The 17496-nt window shown below is 41.8% G+C and overlaps 1 protein-coding gene across 19 annotated transcripts in view; it reads right to left on the bottom strand.

Annotated features, from left to right (window-relative positions):
- Window positions 1–17496, bottom strand: part of MICAL3 (microtubule associated monooxygenase, calponin and LIM domain containing 3) — a 294200-nt gene that overhangs the window by 9580 nt on the left and 267124 nt on the right. The window lies entirely within an intron of this gene.

The raw sequence follows: 17496 nt of genomic DNA, 5'->3' as shown, positions 1-17496 counted from the left end.
GGGGCAACAAAGGCTCTAGGTCAGTGGTTCTCAACCTTCCTAATGCCGCGACCCTTTAATACAGTTCCTCATGTTGTGGTGACCCCAACCATAAAATTATTTTCGTTGCTACTTCATAACTGTAATTTTGCTACTGTTATGAATCATAATGTAAATATCTGCGTTTTCCGATGATCTTAGGCTCCACAGCAGCGGTTCTCAACCTGTGGGCCACAGGTTGAGAACCGCTAGCAGGGTCGCCTAAGACCATCAGAAAACGCAGATATTTACATTACAATTCATAACAGTAGCAAAATTACAGTTATGAAGTAGCAACAAAAATAATTTTATGGTTGGGGGTCACCACAACATGAGGAACTGTATTAAAGGGTCGCGGCATTAGGAAGGTTGAGAACCACTGCTCTAGGTAAATCTAACAATAAGTAGCTACTGGAAACTGAGTCCTACTCAGATCCTATTCATAATGCCTGGCCTGGAAAAGAGTGGTACTGTCACCCTTTTCTCCAGTTGTAGAGGCCAAGAGAGGATAAGTGACCTGGCTGGGGATACAGTGAAGCTCGGACCTGACTCAAGGTCTTGCCTTTGTAAGTTAGGGGTGCTCTCCACACTACCACTTTGCCTCTGACCCACTAGACACCACTCCAGGTCCTGGCTCTTGTGTGGAGGGCTGTGGAGCAGTTGGCAGGTAGGAAAAGCAAACAATCTTATGGCAACTCCCCCTTCTACACACTTGTCTATTCTATATTTCCATCTTCCTCTGACTTCCTCATGAAGGCTTTGTCCAAGACACTTCACCTCAAAGCACTGCACCCTCCCCTGCTACCCTATCAGTTAACTGAATGAAATGTTAGCCTACCTGAAAAACACCAAACTAACCAACCCAGCCTCAGGACCCTGAGTGTGGATGCTCATCTGTGATGTAAACAAACCCAACATGACTTCAGTCCTTTTGGTTGTCAAAATCCCCTGAGACTGAGAGGCAAAGAAGGTCTGGCAGTTTTCTCAAAAGGAGAGGTGAGGATGGTGGGAAGTGCGGAGGTGCTAAAGGGTTGACTGGGTTCCCACAGACAGCAATGAAGTTCTGGAGGGATATCTTAGCTGTGAGAGGTTCCCACTGAGAACTCTGGGGTCTTAAACCCCAAGCTGGGCTCCCCAGCCCAGAGCACCAGAACTAAGAAAGGTGCCCACATAACATCTGGCTGTGAAAAGTAGCAGGGTTGCTGTCTTAAAGGGCCAACCCAAAATTTTGTGTGCCGCCACTCGCCACTCTCCTTGGACTCCAGTAGAGGGAGGGCAGAGTGGACTGGAGCTGAGTGAGCAAGCCAGGATTGGGAGCTCTGGAGTTTGAGCTTGGAGGGCAGCCACCCTGGTTTCCTGTGCTGAGTAATTTCCTCATGCTCGAGGGAAGTTTTGCTCTGGTGGTGGAATTTTGCTATCCAAGCAGTTTTTGCTTGAGGGGGAAGGCAGTAGCCCCCCTGTTTGAAAATCTCTTGCCCTACACTGTGGTCAATAGCCGGAGGCTAATCAAGTCTAAATGTCAACTGAACTGGAGGCAGAGGCAGGTCTCAGGAGATTTTAAGTCTTTTCCTCATCTATTCCTTGGCCCAGGGCTATGAAAAGCAGACCTTGGTGCACATCTTGGTCCTTTCCAAAGGCATCCTGCCCCAGCAGAGGGAGTCACAAGCTGTGGATTGCAGATAGTGCCAAACAAGGTACTCAGGGCCAGTCACAAAAAGGGTCTGACATTGCCCAGGCTGGTTTGGCTCAGGCTGGTTTGGCTCATTGGATAGAGGGTTGTCAGCCTGAGGACCAAAGGGTCCCAGGTTTGATTCCAGTCAAGGGCACGTACCTTAGTTGTAGGCTCCTCCTTGGGATAAAGACGCAACCAACTGAAATGTTTCTCTCATCAATATTTCTATGTTTTTCCCTCTCTCTTCCACTCTCTCTAAAAATCAATGGAAAAATATCCTTGAGTGAGGCTAAGAAAAAGTATCTGGCATTGTCCTGCACTAGAGATTGAGAGTTATAGCAGATCTACTTAATACACAGACACAAATCCTAACTGACAGTGAAAAAGTGGAGAAAAAAAAAAAAAAAAAGTCCCAAATGAAAGAACAAGAGAATTCTCCAGAAGAAGAGCTAAATAAAATGGAGATAAGAAATTTATCAGGCATAGAGTTCAGAATAATGATGGCAAAGATACTCAATAGCATGAGAAAATATATAGTAACTATGAAGAAAGACACAAATAAAGAACTAAGTGGAAAGAATATACAGAAGATTAGGGGAAGCCGAGGATCCCATCAGTGAATTAAAAGACAGGGCAGAAAAAAATCACTCAGAGGACCAAAAAGAAAAAGCAATTAAAAAATAGGAGGACAGCTTAAGGGAGCTGTGGGACAACATGAAACATAACAATATTCACATAATAGGTGTGCCAAAAGGTGAAGAAAGTGAGCAAGGGATAGAGAACATGTTTGAAGAAATAATGGCAGAAAACTACCCAAACCAGGTGAAGGAAAAAGTTTAGGAGGCACAGAGAGTCCCAAGCAAGAAGAACACAAACAAGTCCCATGCACAGACACATCATAATTAAAATGCTGCTTGGCCAGCGTGGCTCAGTGGTTGAGCACTGACCTATGAACCAGGAGGTCATGGTTTGATTCCTGGATGGGGCACATGCCTGGGTTGTGGGCTTGATCCCCTGTGAGGTGTGTGCTGGAGGCAGCCGATCGATGAGTCTCTTTCATCATTAATGTTTCTATCTCTCTCTCCCTCTCCCTACCTCTCTGAAATCAATAAAAATAATTTAAAAATGCCAAAAATTAAAGACAAAGAGAGAAACTTAAAGGGAGCATGAGAAAAGCAAACCGTTACCTACAAAGGAGCTCCCATAAGGCTGACACTTGATTTCTTATCAGAAACTCTATAAGCCAGAAGGGAATGGCATGAAATACTCAAGATAATGAAAGCAAAGATCTGAAAACAAGATTACTATACCCAGCAAGGCTAGCATTCAAAATAGAAGGTGAAATAAAGAGCTTCCCATACAAAAAAAGAGGCTAAAGGACTTTATCACCACCAAACCAGCACTGCAAGAAATGCTAAAGGTACTGCTGTAATAAGAAGAAGTACAGAGAGAAACATAGGCATACAGAATTAAAACTGCAATAAATAAGTACAATAATAATACTGTACTATCAACAATAATCTTTAATATAAGTGGTTTAAATGCTCCAATCAAAAGACATAAAGTACCTAAATGGATACAAAAAAACATGACCCAATTATATGCTGTCTATAAGAGACCCACCTAAGAACAAAAGAACCACACAGGATGAGAGTGAAGGGATGGAAAAAAATTTTCCATGAAAATAGAAATAAAATAAAAAAGCTGGAGTAGCAATAATCATATCTGGCAAAATAGACTTCAAAATGAAGGCCATCACAAGAGACAACAAAGGTCACTATATAATACTAAAGGGAATGATCCAACAAGAGAATATAACCGTGGTAAACATATATGTACCCAATATAGGAGTACCTAAATATATAAAAAACACTTCCAGGGTACTTTAAGGGAGAGATCGAAAACAATACAGCTATAGTAGGGGACTTTAACACCATACTGACTTCACTGGATAGATCTTCAATCTTCTAGACAAAAACTTAACAGGGAAATAGTGACTATAAAGGACACACAGGATCAGATGGATTTAATTGACAATTATAGAACATTTCACCCCAAAGCTGAAGAATATTCATTCTTCTCAAGTGCACATGGGTCATTCTCAAAGATAGACCACATATTAGGACACAAAACAAGTCTCTACAAGTTCAATAAGATTGCAATCATATCAAGCATCTTCTCAGATCACAGTGGAATGAAATTAGAAATCAACTACAGTAAAAACACTCAAACACATGGAGGCTAAATAGCATGTTATTAAACAATGAATGGGTTACCAAGGAGATCAAGAAAAACATCAAACACTTCCTGGAAACAAATGAAAATGAACACACAACAACCCCAAATCTATGGGACACAGCAAAACCAGTCCTGAGAGGGAGATTCATAGCACTACAGGCAGGCCTACCTCAACAAACAAACAAACAAACAAGAAAAATTAATAATAAACAATTAACCCTCGAGTTAAAGAATTAGAAAGAGAACAACAAGAAAAGCCAAGAGCAGACATCCTCAAACTACGGCCCACGGGCCACATGTGGCCCGCCGAGGACATTTATCTGGCCCGCCGGGTGCCACTGCCTGTCCTGCTTAGCAGCCGACTTGTCCTGGGCCCGCAGTGCGCATAGGAATTTGTTCATAGTTTTTTTTTAAAGCTACAGTCCGGCCCTCCAACAGTTTGAGGGACAGTGAACTGTGCCCCTATTTAAAAAGTTTGAGGACCCCTGACCCAGAGTAAGTAATAGGAAGGAAATAATAAAGATTAGAGCAGATTAAATGACATAGAGACTAAAAAAACAATACAAAAGATCATTGAAACCAAAAGCTGGTTCTTTGAAGAGATAAACAAGACTGATGAACTGTTAGCTATATTCATCAAGAAACAATGAGAGAGGACCCAAGTAAACAAAATCAGGAACGAAAGCAGTGAAGTAACCACTGACACCACAGAAATACAATGGGTTGTAAGAAAATATTATGAGCAACTATATGCCAACAAGCTGGACGATGTGGATGAAATGGACAAATTCCTAGAAAAAAACAATATTCCAAAACTGAATCAGAAAGAATCAGAAAACCTGAATAGGCCAATAACAACTGATGAAATTGAAGCAGTAATAAATAAGTAAAAACTCCCAGCAAACAAAAGCTCAGATTCGGATGGCTTCACAGGGGAGTTTTACCAAACATTCAAAAAAGAATTGACACCTATTCCAGAAAATCCAAGAGGAAAGAACACTTCCAAGCTCTTTCTATGAGGCCAGCATTATCCTAATCCTAAAACCAGATAATGACAGGACAAGTAAACAGAACTACAGGCCAATATCGGTATGAACACATAGATGCTAAAATCCTCAACAAAATATTAGCAAATCAGATCCAACAATATATTAAAAAGATCATACACCATGACCAAGTGGGATTTATACCAGGGATGCAAGGTTGGTACAATATTTGGCCCTGTGGACCATGGGTCCTGGGTTCGATTCCAGTTGAGGGCATGTACCTTGGTTACAGGCTCCTCCCTGGCCCGATTCCGGGTTGGGGTTCGTGTAGAGGCAACCAATCGATGTGTTTCTCTCACATCAATGTTTCTCTCTGTCTCTCCCTCTCTCTTCTACTCTCTCTAAAAATCAATGGAAAAATATCCTAGGGTGAGGATTAACAACAACAACAAAATCACATTATCATATTAATAGATGCAGAAAAAGCATTAGACAAAATCCAACACACATTTTTTATAAAAACTATCAACAAAGTGGGAATAGAAGGAGCATATCTCAACATAATAAAGGCCATATGAACCTATAGCCAACATCATACTCAATGGGCAAAAACTAAAAGCAGGGAGAAACCAAGATGGCGGCATAGGTAAGCACCTAAACTGCTGCCTCGCACAACAATTTCAAAACTACAACTAAAAGACAGAACGGACACCATCCAGAACCACAGGAAAGCTGGCTGAGTGAAAATTCTACAACTAGAAGGAAGGAGAAAAGCTCACAGAGAATTGGAGGTACGGCAAAGGGTCTTTGAGCGTGCAGAGGGAAGGGCGGCTGAGAGCCTGGCTGACTTTCTCTGGCGGAAGGGGGAAGGAAGCCCCCGACCACACTGAACCCCAGTTCTGACTGCACTGAACCCCAGTCCCGGGCGAAACCCCATGGACCCAGGCTCATACAGGGGGAGTCCGGACTGTCAGGTAGAGAGAAAGGCTCTCGGAGACTCGGAGACCCGGGGGAGACCCGGGGGAGCCCTGGCGGGCAGGGGTCTGGAGGCGCGCGCATGCCAGTGTGCACAAACGCTGCGGAGGTTGCCACAGGCTTTCCCTAGCAGAAGGGAATTGGAAGATCCTGACTGCAGTGAACCCCAGTTCTGACTGCACTGAACCCCAGTTCCAGGCGAGCCCCTGGGGACCCATGCTCTTACGGGGGGGAATCTGGACTCTCGGGCGGAGACTCGGGAGCCGGGGAAGGCGGAGGTCTGAAGGCGCGCGCGCAAGGGCAAGGCTGACTGGAAGCCAAGACTGTCTGCTCTGCCCTGAGACTCCACCCCATCCAAGCTGAGCACAGAGGCTATTGCAATTTGGCAAGTCTAATCCTATAAGGCTGTCTCCAGCACCGAACTTCTCCCAGCATAGACACAGCTGATCCTTACAGCCCACTGGCCTGCAGGTCAATTCCTCCCAGTGATACCAACAACAATCAAGACTTAACTACAACAAGGCTGTACACACAGTCCACAAAGGGGTGCACCAAGAGTGTCCACCTCAGGTTAACTGGGGAGGCCGACCCACTGGGCCATATAGGAAACCTAGCACACAAATCTACCCTACCAACTCAGGGAAGCAGTGAAAATGCGGCGTCAAAGAAACAGATCACAAACAAAAGAAATGGAGGAAAACAAACGACTGGATATAGAATTCAAAACCACGGTTATAAGGCTTTTCAAGAATATCCTAGAAAAGGCCGATAAATATAACAAGACCCTCGAAGATATGAAAAAGGACCAACTAGAAATTAAACATACACTGACTGAAATAAAAAATATTATACAAAGACCCAACAACAGACTAGAGGAACACAAGAATCAAGTCAAAGAATTGAAATACAAAGAAGCAAAAAACACTCAACCGAAAAAGCAAAAAGAAAAAGAAAATCCAAACAGTTGAAGATAGTGTAAGAAGCCTCTGGGACAACTTCAAGCATACCAACATCAGAATTATGGGGGTGCCAGAAGAAGCGAGAGAGCAAGATACTGAAAACCTATTTGAAGAAATAATGACTGAAAACTTCTCCCACCTGGTGAAAGAAATAGACTTACAAGTCCAGGAAGCGCACAGAACCCCAAACAAAAGGAATCCAAAGAGGACCACACCAAGACACATCATAATTAAAATGCCAAGAGCAATGCCATAACCGGTTTGGCTCAGTGGATAGAGCGTCGGCCTGCGGACTGAAGGGTCCCAGGTTCGATTCCGGTCAAGGGCATGTACCTGGGTTGCGAGCACATCCCCAGTGGGGGGCGTGCAGGAGGCAGCTGATCGATGTCTCTCTCTCATCGATGTTTCTAACTCTCTATCCCTCTCTCTTCCTCTCTGTAAAAAAAATCAATAAAATATATTTTAATAATAATAAAAAAAATAAAATGCCAAGAGCAAAAGACAAAGAGAGAATCTTAAAAGCAGCAAGAGAAAAACAGTTAGTTACCTACAAGGGAGCACCCATATGACTGTCAGCTGATTTCTCAACAGAAACTATGCAGGCCAGACAGGAGTGGCAAGAAATTTTCAAAGTGATGAATAGCAAGAACCTACAACCAAGATTACTCTACCCAGCAAAGCTATCATTCAGAATTGAAGGGCAGATAAAGAGCTTCACAGATAAGAAAAAGCTAAAAGAGTTCATCACCACTAAACCAGTATTATATGAAATGCTGAAAGGTATTCTTAAAGAAGAGGAAGAAGAAAAAAGGTAAAGATAAAAGTTATGAACAACAAATACATATCTATCAACAAGTGAACCTAAAAATCAAGTGAATTAAAAACCTGAGGAACAGAATAATCTGGTGAATATAATAGAATCAGGGGCATAGAAAGGGAGTGGACTGATAATTCTCAGGGGAAAGGGGTATGGGGGGTTCAGGAAGATTCTGGACAAAAATCATACACCTATGGATGAGGACAGTGTGGGGGGGAGATAAGGGCAGAAGGTGGGGTGGGAACCGGGTGGAGGGGAGCTATGGGGGGAAAAAGGAGAAACAATTGTAATAATCTGAATAAATATTTATTTAAAAAATAAAAATAAAACAAGATTTACGGTATAACCCCCCCCCCCCCAAAACCCACTAAAAGCATTTCCTCTAAAAACAGGAACAAAATAGGGATGCTCTCTTTTACCACTCCTATTCAACATAGTACTGGAAGTCCTATCCATAACAATCAGACAAGAAGAAGAAATAAAAGGCATCCAAATTGGAAAGGAAGAAATAAGACTGTCATCTGCAGATGACATGATACTGTACATAGAAAACCCTAACAACTCCACCAAAAAACTACTAGATTTAATAAATGAACTTGGCAATGTAGCATGATACAAAATTAATACCCAGAAATTGATGGCATTTTTATACTCCAATAATGAATTGTCCAAATGAGAAACTAAACAAACAATCCCCTTTACCATCACAACAACAAAATTAAGATAATTAGGAATAAATGTAACAAAGTAGGTAAAAGACTCAGAAAAATAAAAGTGGAAAAATATACTGTGTCCATGGAGTGTTAGAATTAACATCATTAAAATGACCATACAGCCCTAACTGGTTTGGGTCAGTGGCTAGAGCATTGGCCTGCGGACTGAAAGGTCCCAGGTTTGATTCTGGTCAAGGGCATGTACCTTGGTTGTGGGCACATCTCCATTAGGAGGTGTGCAGGAGGCAGCTGATCGATGTTTCTCTTTCATCAATGTTTCTAGCTCTCTATCCCTCTCCCTTCCTCTCTGTAAAAAAAATCAATAAAATATATTTAAAAAATTAAATAAATAAAATGGCCATACTACCCAAAGCAATCTATAGATTTAATGCAATCCCTATTAAAATACCAATGGCATATTTAACAGATCTAGAACAAATACTCCAAAAACTTACATGGAACCAACAAAGACCCCAAATAGCCTCAGCAATCTTGAGAAAGAAAAACAAAGTTGGAGGGATCACAATCCCAGATATCAAGTTATACTACAAAGCCACCGTAATCAAAACAGCCTGGTACTGGCACAAGAACAGGCATATAGATTATGCAATAGAACAGAGACTCGAGAAATCAACTCAAGACATTATGCTCTATTAAAATTTGACAAAGTAGTCAAGAGCATATAATGGAGTCAAGACAGTCTGTTCAATAAATGGTGCTGGGAAAATTGGACAGATATATGCAGAAAAATTAAACTAGACCACCAACTTACACCATACACAAGAATAAACTCAAAATGGAAAGAAGACTTAAAATAAGTTGTGAAACCATAAAAATCCTAAAAGAAACCATAGGCATATCTCAGACATCTTGCAGATACACCTTCTAGGGCAAAGGAAACTAAGGAGAAAATAAACAAATGGGACTACATCAAAATAAAAAGCTTCTGCACAGCAAAAGAAACCATCAACAAAATGTAAAGGGAACCCACTGTATGAAAGAACATATTTGGCAATGATACATTTGATAAAGGGTTAATATCCAAAATATATAAGGAACTCATACAATTTAACAAAAGGGAGACAAACAATCCAATTAAAAAATGGACATAGGACCTAAATAGACACTTCTCTAAAGCCAAAGTGGACATAGAGAAGGCCAAGAGACATATGGAAAAATGCCTAGTCACCAATCATCATCAAAGAGATACAAATTATAATGACAATGAGGTATCACCTTACACATGTCAGAATAGCTACCATCAACAAATCAACAAATGACAAGTGCTGGTGAGTATGTGGAGAAAAGGGATCCCTAGTACACTGCTGGTGGGAATGCAGACTGGTGCAGCCATTATGAAAAACAGTATGGAGTTTCCTCAAAAAATTAAATATGGAACTGCCATTTGATCCAGCGGTCCCACTTCTTGGAATGTATCCTAAGAGACACGAAACACCAATCAGAAAGAATATATGCACCCTAATGTTCATAGTAGCATAATTTACAATAGCTAAGATGTGGAAACAGCCCAAGTGCCCATGAGTAGAGGAGTGGATAAAAAAGCTGTGGCACATTTACACCATGGAAATCTATGTAGCAGTGAAAAAGAGGGATCTTGTACCCTTTGAGATAGCATAGAGGGATCTGGAGAGTATCATGTTAAGTGAAATAAGTCAGTCAGAGAAAGACAAGTATCACATTACCTCATGCATATGTGCAATCTAATAGCAAAATAAACTGATAAACTAAATAGTTCCAGAGATATAGAAGCATAGAACAGACTGTGGAATCTCAGAGGGAAGGCGGGGGTGGGTGGGTGGGAAGAGATCAACCAAAGAACTTGTATATGCATAACCCATGGACACAGACAACAGGGTGTTGAAGGCCTGGCGGGGGTGGGTTAAAAGGGGTTAATTGGGGGAAAAGGGACATATGTAATACTTTCAACAATAAAGATTAAAAAAACACAACAAACAAACAGAAACCCTGGTATGACCTAGAATGTTAGGGCCTAATACGGTATACTAGAAACATTATGAGAAAAATGGGCTTTTTGTGAGCTGAGCTACTATTTATAATTGTATTTCCACATGAAAATACAAAATTCCAAATAATCAAGTCACAACCATCATACAATATCATCCTTTTAGGCTCAGAATCTCTGCCCCTTCCCTTTTGATACACCACAGCTGGTTTCATGCACAAAAATCTGTAAAGCACCCCAGAGTTAAGTACTTCCCTTCCAGCTCTACTTTTGGAAAATCCTGCATATAGGAAGAGATTCTATTTGATTTTTTACTTCCTCTTGGCCTCCAAGGTATCATGGGTAGGCAACAGGCATGCTTACTTCTCAGTCGCATTTTGAGGCTCCACTTTCTTGCTACAGGGAACCTGGGCTAGTCTTTGTGGGCAACTGTCTGGGGCAGACTTCCATTTCTCACACTTGTTTTTGGCTATAATGCCACAATATGTACTGATAACTGACCCAGCATTGCATAAGTACCTTTTTATCCAGTTCAATCTATTGATACTACCAGAATTTCATTCTTTTTCCCCCTAAGAAACATCAGGGACATTACCTTTCATTTCCAAGCTCAATCAACCAGATTAAACTTGCAGAAAGCCAGATTGGGAGAATTTCTTGGTGACGTAGGTATAAGGAATGGGGCTTTCACTAATCTTTCTTTTTTATAAAGCAAATCTTTTTTTAAAATAGGAAGAGATTCTTTTTTATTTTGATTTCCTCTTGGCCTCCAAGAGAGCGGAAGGGAAAGGGAGAAATAGAAACATCTATGAAAGAGAAACATCTATCAGCTGACTACTGAATGCCCCCTAATGGAGATCAAGCCCACAATCGGGGCATGTGCCCTGACTGTGAATGGAACCAGCAACCTCTTGGTGTATGGGATGATGCTCAACTGAGCCATACTGGCCAAGTCTGATTTTCCTTTCTGCGTTGTTCAGGTTATGTAGTCTGAAGCAAGGGAAGATTGGCCAAATATTTTGTTGACTAAGATTATACTCAAGTGTTCTGACTCCTTAACCCAGAAACCTATTTGCTCTGTATCAATAAATGCTATGCCGGACATGAGGTAGCCTTTGCATTATTTGTAAAACTGAGGTGCCCAGTCCCAAACCCAGGGGCAATGACAGATGCTGTGACCCTACAAGGGAGTCAAGGTGGCTGGCTGCAAAGCTGCAGAGTGGTAAGCTGGAAGGTCTATGTCCCAGCAGGCTCAGTATATATACATATGACAGGGCTAGGAGAGTGCCTTGTGTTATAAAACTTAGTAGATAAATCTTAAGATGGCATAGCTAAATGCCTGTACTTGCTGCCTCCCACAACCACATCAAAATTACAAGTAAAATACAGAACAACTATCATCCAGAACCATGGGAAAGCTGGCTGAGTGGAAGTACTATAGCTAGAGAGGTAAAGAAGAAAGCACATTGAGACTGGTAGGAGGTGCAGAGGCACTGAACTGGCTGGTCCAGCACCTGGGTGTGTCGCTTTTTTAATTGGGAAGGAGATTGCCTCTGCGGAGGCTCCCAGAGGAGCAAGGAGTCCCAGCCCCAAACCAGACCCCCAGTCCAGGGTCCCAGAGCTGGGGAAAGAAGTCCCTACGGGCCATAAGAACTACAGACTGTAAAGATGAGTGCAGACTGGGGTTGAGTGACACACAGGCTGCTGGAGACCCAGCTGCTCCTCTTAAACGGCCAGCACCATGAACTGAATTTACAAGCTCCTACTTCCTCTGAGCTCCAGTGCTGGGCGAGGCTCTGGGGGACCCAGACACATACAGGGAGAAACTGGAATGTCTGGCATCGGGGCAGGAACACGGGGCGGCTTTCTTCCAGACGGAGGTGCTAGCAGTGGTCATTGTTCCTGTGCTGGGACCTTCCCAGTGCAGGGCTGATTGGCAGCCATTTCTGTTCCCTCTGCCTTGGTGATTCCCTGAGACCCTGCCCTACCCAATTTAGAACCTCACCCAAGCTGTGTGTAGTGGCTTTTGCATAAGAATGGTCTGTCCTTTCTCAGACTGAAAACCTGTCAAACAAGCTGTGTCTGGGTCAGGGAGCCCCAAATTTGTCAATAAAAGGTCCCCCAAACCGGCACTAGCACCAGCCTGCCTTGCTTCACAGCTGGGCCTCGTCTGGGCACTTCCAAACCCTCTACAAAGAGAAGGAATCTGCAGATCTCTCTGTAGCTCCTGCTGGGTGGCCCCAGGCAGTGGCTGACGTTGCACCTCCCTGGAGACCCAAGAGCCAGTGTATCAGTGGTCAGTATGAGACCATACCAGATTACAACTCTTCACATCCATAAGTGACACACTCAAGGAGCATCAAAGCCCCACTGAAGCAAGTCCTGCTCCATAAAGGTGTCTCCTGCACAGCAGCTCTCCCACTGAAGTTGTAGCTGGTTCCCACAGCCAATTGGCCTGGAGGTCAATTCCTCCCAGTGACACCAACAGCAATCAAGGCTCAACTACAACAAAACTGTGCACACAGTCCACAAAGAGGTGCACCAAGAGTGTCTACCTCAGGTGATTGGGGAGGCTGAGCCACTGGGTCCTACACAAAGCCACTCTATCAGCTCAAGGAGACTTAGCAGCTACCCAATACATAGAAACAAACACAGGGAAGCAGCCACAATGTGGAGACAAAGAAACATGTCACAAATAAAAGAAATGGAAGAAAGCAAACTACTGGATATAGAGTTCAAAACTATGGTTATAAAGTTACTCAAGAATCTTTTAGAAACCTCTGAGGAACTTAGTGAGACTTTCACAGATCTTAGTGATAATGCAATATATATATATATATATATATATATATATATATATATATATATATATATGGAAAAGGACCGGTCAGAAATTAAGCATACACTGACTGAAGTAAAGAATAATATACAGGGATTCAACAGTAGATTAGGGGATCCCGAGAATCAAATCAATGATTTGAAATACGAGGAAGTAAATAACACCCAACCAGAAGAGCAAAAAGAAAAAAGAATAAAAAAATATGAAGATAGTGTAATGAGACTCTTGGACAACTTCAAGCATAACAAATCTGAATTATGGGGGGGGGGGGGGGCGCCAGAAGAGAGAGAGCAAGATACTGAAAACCTATTTGAAAAAATAATGACAGAAAACTTCTGCTACCTGGTGAAAGAAATAGACTTAAAAGTCCAAGAAGCGCAGAGAACCCTAAACAAGAGGAATCCAAAGAGGACCACACCAAGACACATCATAATTAAAATGCAAAGGGCAAAAGACAAAGAGAGAATCTTAAAAGCAGCAAGAGTAAAACAGTTAGTTACCTACAAGGGAGCATCCATACAACTGTCATCTGATTTCTCAACAGAAACTATGCAGGCCAGAAGGGAGTGTCAAGAAATATTCAAAGTGATGAATAGCAAGAACCTACAACCAGGAATACTTTACCCAGCAAAGCTATCATTTAGAATTGAAGGTCAGATAAAGAACTTCACAGACAAGAAAAAGCTAAAGGAGTTCATCACCGCCAAACCAGTAGTATATGAAATGCTGAAGGGTATTCTTTAAGAAGAGGAAGAAGAAGGTAAAGATAAAAAATATGAACAACAAAGTGACAACAAATACATATCTATCAACAAATAAATCTAAAAATCAAATGAACAAAAAATCTGATGAACAGAATAAACTGGTGAATGGAATAGAATCAGGGGCATGGAAATGGAACAGACTGATGATTCTCAGAGGGAAGGGAGTGTGTGTGGGGTGCGGGAAGAGATTAGACAAAGATCTTATATGCTTGTATGCATTACCTATGGACACAGACAATAGGATAGCGAGGGCCTGGGGTGGGGTGGGAACTGGGTAGAGGGGAGCTATGGGAGGAAAAAAGAGGGACATCTATAATAATCTCAACAATAAGGATTAATTTAAAAATAACTTAGTACAGAATGGATCTCTAGAATAAAGGCAAGAAAGAGAAAAAAACCCCAAGAAAACAGAATATAAGAATTGCGATCCAACACACCCATGTGCATGCACATACAATATGTGTGTACATTCACATGTGTACACACACATATACACAGAAGAATGCTGGGAAATCTCAAGGATTTTAAAGTTCCTATGCAAAAACAGAGCCAAAAAGACAAGCCAAAATCTAGAACATCAAATTAAAGGAAGCAAACAGAATAGGAAGACCCAGAAAGGAAGGAAGTAAGCAGGCTTGTGGGGGGCCCTCTGTGCCTCTCACCCCAATTCACCAGCAACAATAAAAGACCACTTTCCAGTCCTTTATGCTACATTTCTAAACCATTCATGTTCTTTCATTTTCCCTTTGAGATCAATCAACAGGTGAAATCTTTGAAAACTAGAAATTAGGTGTATACAGGATAAGCAATATTAGGATTACAGTTGTGAGTATATGAAACAGAGTTTATTCTTGTATTATTATTCATTAACTATTGTATTATTTCCCATACAAACAACTTTACCCTCATTTACCCACTCCCTGTACGTTTTTGATTTAGTTATTCAGAGATATGGTTTTTTTATAAAGGTTTCCAGTCATCTATCTGTCTGGTGCAACAAAATGTGCTGACTGGGTAGGGTGGGGAGCCTGCCTAATGTCCTGGGAAGATGAAGGGGGTGAGGTCATCTCTCTGGCCCAAGGCTCATTCTGTCATTTTAATGGTTTGTTTTGAAATAACAAGGTTCAGCTAAGTGAAGAAAGGATCTTTATTCTCTGTATTCTGTGGCTTAAAAAGAGACTTCTAATACAGATTTGGAGCCTTTATATAGTCAGCTGATGGCCATCAAATGACCCTACTGGAACAATATAGTGTAATGGGCAGAGCACCAGGCAGGCATTAGGAGTCTGGACTTCTCTGAGCTTTGATTAGAGCTGGGCCCAGCAATGGGATCTCTGTGTGGCCTTCTGGGGATGCAATAGTAGAGAAGCAATCAGATTTGGTATTTCAGGCTTCAGATTTTAAAAGGATAATTTCCTCCCCTCAAATAATGAATATTACCAAGTGCTCCAAGAAGAAAACATTAGCAGAATCTGAAAGGGACCTATTTCTGTTATCTAAATGTTCCTCCTGGAGCTTGATGGGAGTGGGGCGGGAGGAGCCTTGCTCTCTGCCTGGGTTCATAGTGACTCCCTTTGGAATGGATGTTTCTCTCATGCTTCATTGTTAGGGCAGTAGCAGCCTCTTTGTGGTGAGCAGAACCCACAGGAGAAGTCTAACGTTTACACAGAAATCGCATAAATAAGCTGAAAAAGAAATGATGAGTTGATGAGAATCCAGTAGCAGGGTTATCAGGTGTTGGATGGGGGCATTTCATAATTCAGAAGACACACTGAGTTTTATTTATTTATTTATTTAATATTCACTTAGAATTTGTGGAATTTTAAAGGCTAGTAGTTGGGAGTTCAGGAACACAGAAATGAAAACAGCAACTACATTTATCATTCAAGCAATGGGGATAAAGAAAACAAAACTAGACATATGAGGTAATCAGTGTGGCAACAGTATCTTAAACTGGGAGGGAAGGGTGAATATACTTTTAAATAAATTGATTTTGACATTTCCTTCCAGATTTTGAATTAAAAAACAACAACCCAACCACATATTTTCACATATTGAGATTCACTTAATAAAAATGACATAAACAGCCTGGCTGGCGTGGCTCAGTGATTGAGCATCGTCAACCCATGAACCAGGAGGTCATGGTTTGATTCCTGGTCAGGGCACACGCCCAGGTTGCGGACTCGATCCCCAGTGTGGGGCAGCTAATCAATGATTCTCTCTCATCATTGATGTTTCTATCTCTCTCTTCCTCTCTGAAATCAATTAAAAATATTTTTAAAAAATGACATAAACATCCCCCAAGAGTGTTAGGAGGCGGCAGGAAAGGAATCAGACATTAAACAAGAAATGCGTTTTGTTAATTGGAATGTAAGTATTAGCCCTTTTACAGCATGAATGGCCATGAGTGTGGGAATCCCTGAGAAGCTCTGGGGCACTGAAGGAATCTGTGGAGGGTGGAATCCATGGGACAATAGGGTTGGACAGAGAGACCAGTCACTCCCAACCCGCCCAACAAAGCCAAGAGCCAGCCTCCTTACTGATGGAGGTTCTCTTAGAATATGGTACTGTCTCATAGTAGGTACCACAGAATTATACCTTTGGATTTTAAAGGAATGAGCTAAAAAGTGATTTTCTTAAAAGGATGAGATTGTAGTAAAAAATGAAAATGATTTTTGCCAGTTCTTGAGTTTTAAGGCCACTTCTGAGAGGGAAGATGAAGACCTTTCAGAATGCAGGAACTCCAGAAGAGGAAGTGCCAGAGGCCTCCTACCATTAACCTCAGAAGCAGCTGCTTGGCACTCCTCTTGAAAAGATGTTAACTTTCCAGGAGCAAAGCTGCCCAAAGTCTAGAAATGAGACTCTTGGATTGGTTATTTCTCTAATCTGATACAAATGATAAGTTTCATGAAGCAAGACATAAAAAATATTGACTTCTTTTAAGGCAGTGGTTCTCTGACTTTAGAAGGTCTGAGAATCATCAGGAAGGTTTGTTAAAATACAGATAACCAGGCCTTACTCCCAGTTTCTGATTCGGTGGGTTTGATCACTTGTATCTTTAGCAAGTTCCCAAGTCATGATGCTGATATGTTGGTCCTGGGATCCCATGCTGAGAACCACTGCCTTAGCCTTTTCCTGTGTTCAATGAAAAGAACTGTGAAGGAAGTGCCAGGACAGAGCAAGGAGGGAGGGGCATTATTACCGGTATCTGTCAACAAAGCCTCAAGCTTCATGAATTTGGATAGAAATCATAAGTGGCACCTTTATATACACTTGATTCTCTTAGGGGAAACGTGAGCACATCCTAATGAAAATGGTTGAGGCTGAGTTCTTCAGATGTTTGGTTCTCGAGTGTGGTTAGCAGTGAGCTTCCTGGTAGATATGACACCTCCAACTTCTGAGGGATGAGATCCAAGGCAGAGGTCATGTTGGAGTGTGTGTGTATGTGTGTGTGTGTATTGGTTGTCAAACAACCAAAATGTTATTAGAGGGACCAGAATGCAGAGGTGAGGTTGATGGGCTGGGGTAGGT

Source organism: Plecotus auritus (assembly GCF_963455305.1).
Source record: "Plecotus auritus genome assembly, chromosome: 3".
Taxonomy (NCBI): Eukaryota; Metazoa; Chordata; class Mammalia; order Chiroptera; family Vespertilionidae; genus Plecotus; species Plecotus auritus.
This window is presented reverse-complemented; position numbering and strand designations above follow the sequence as displayed.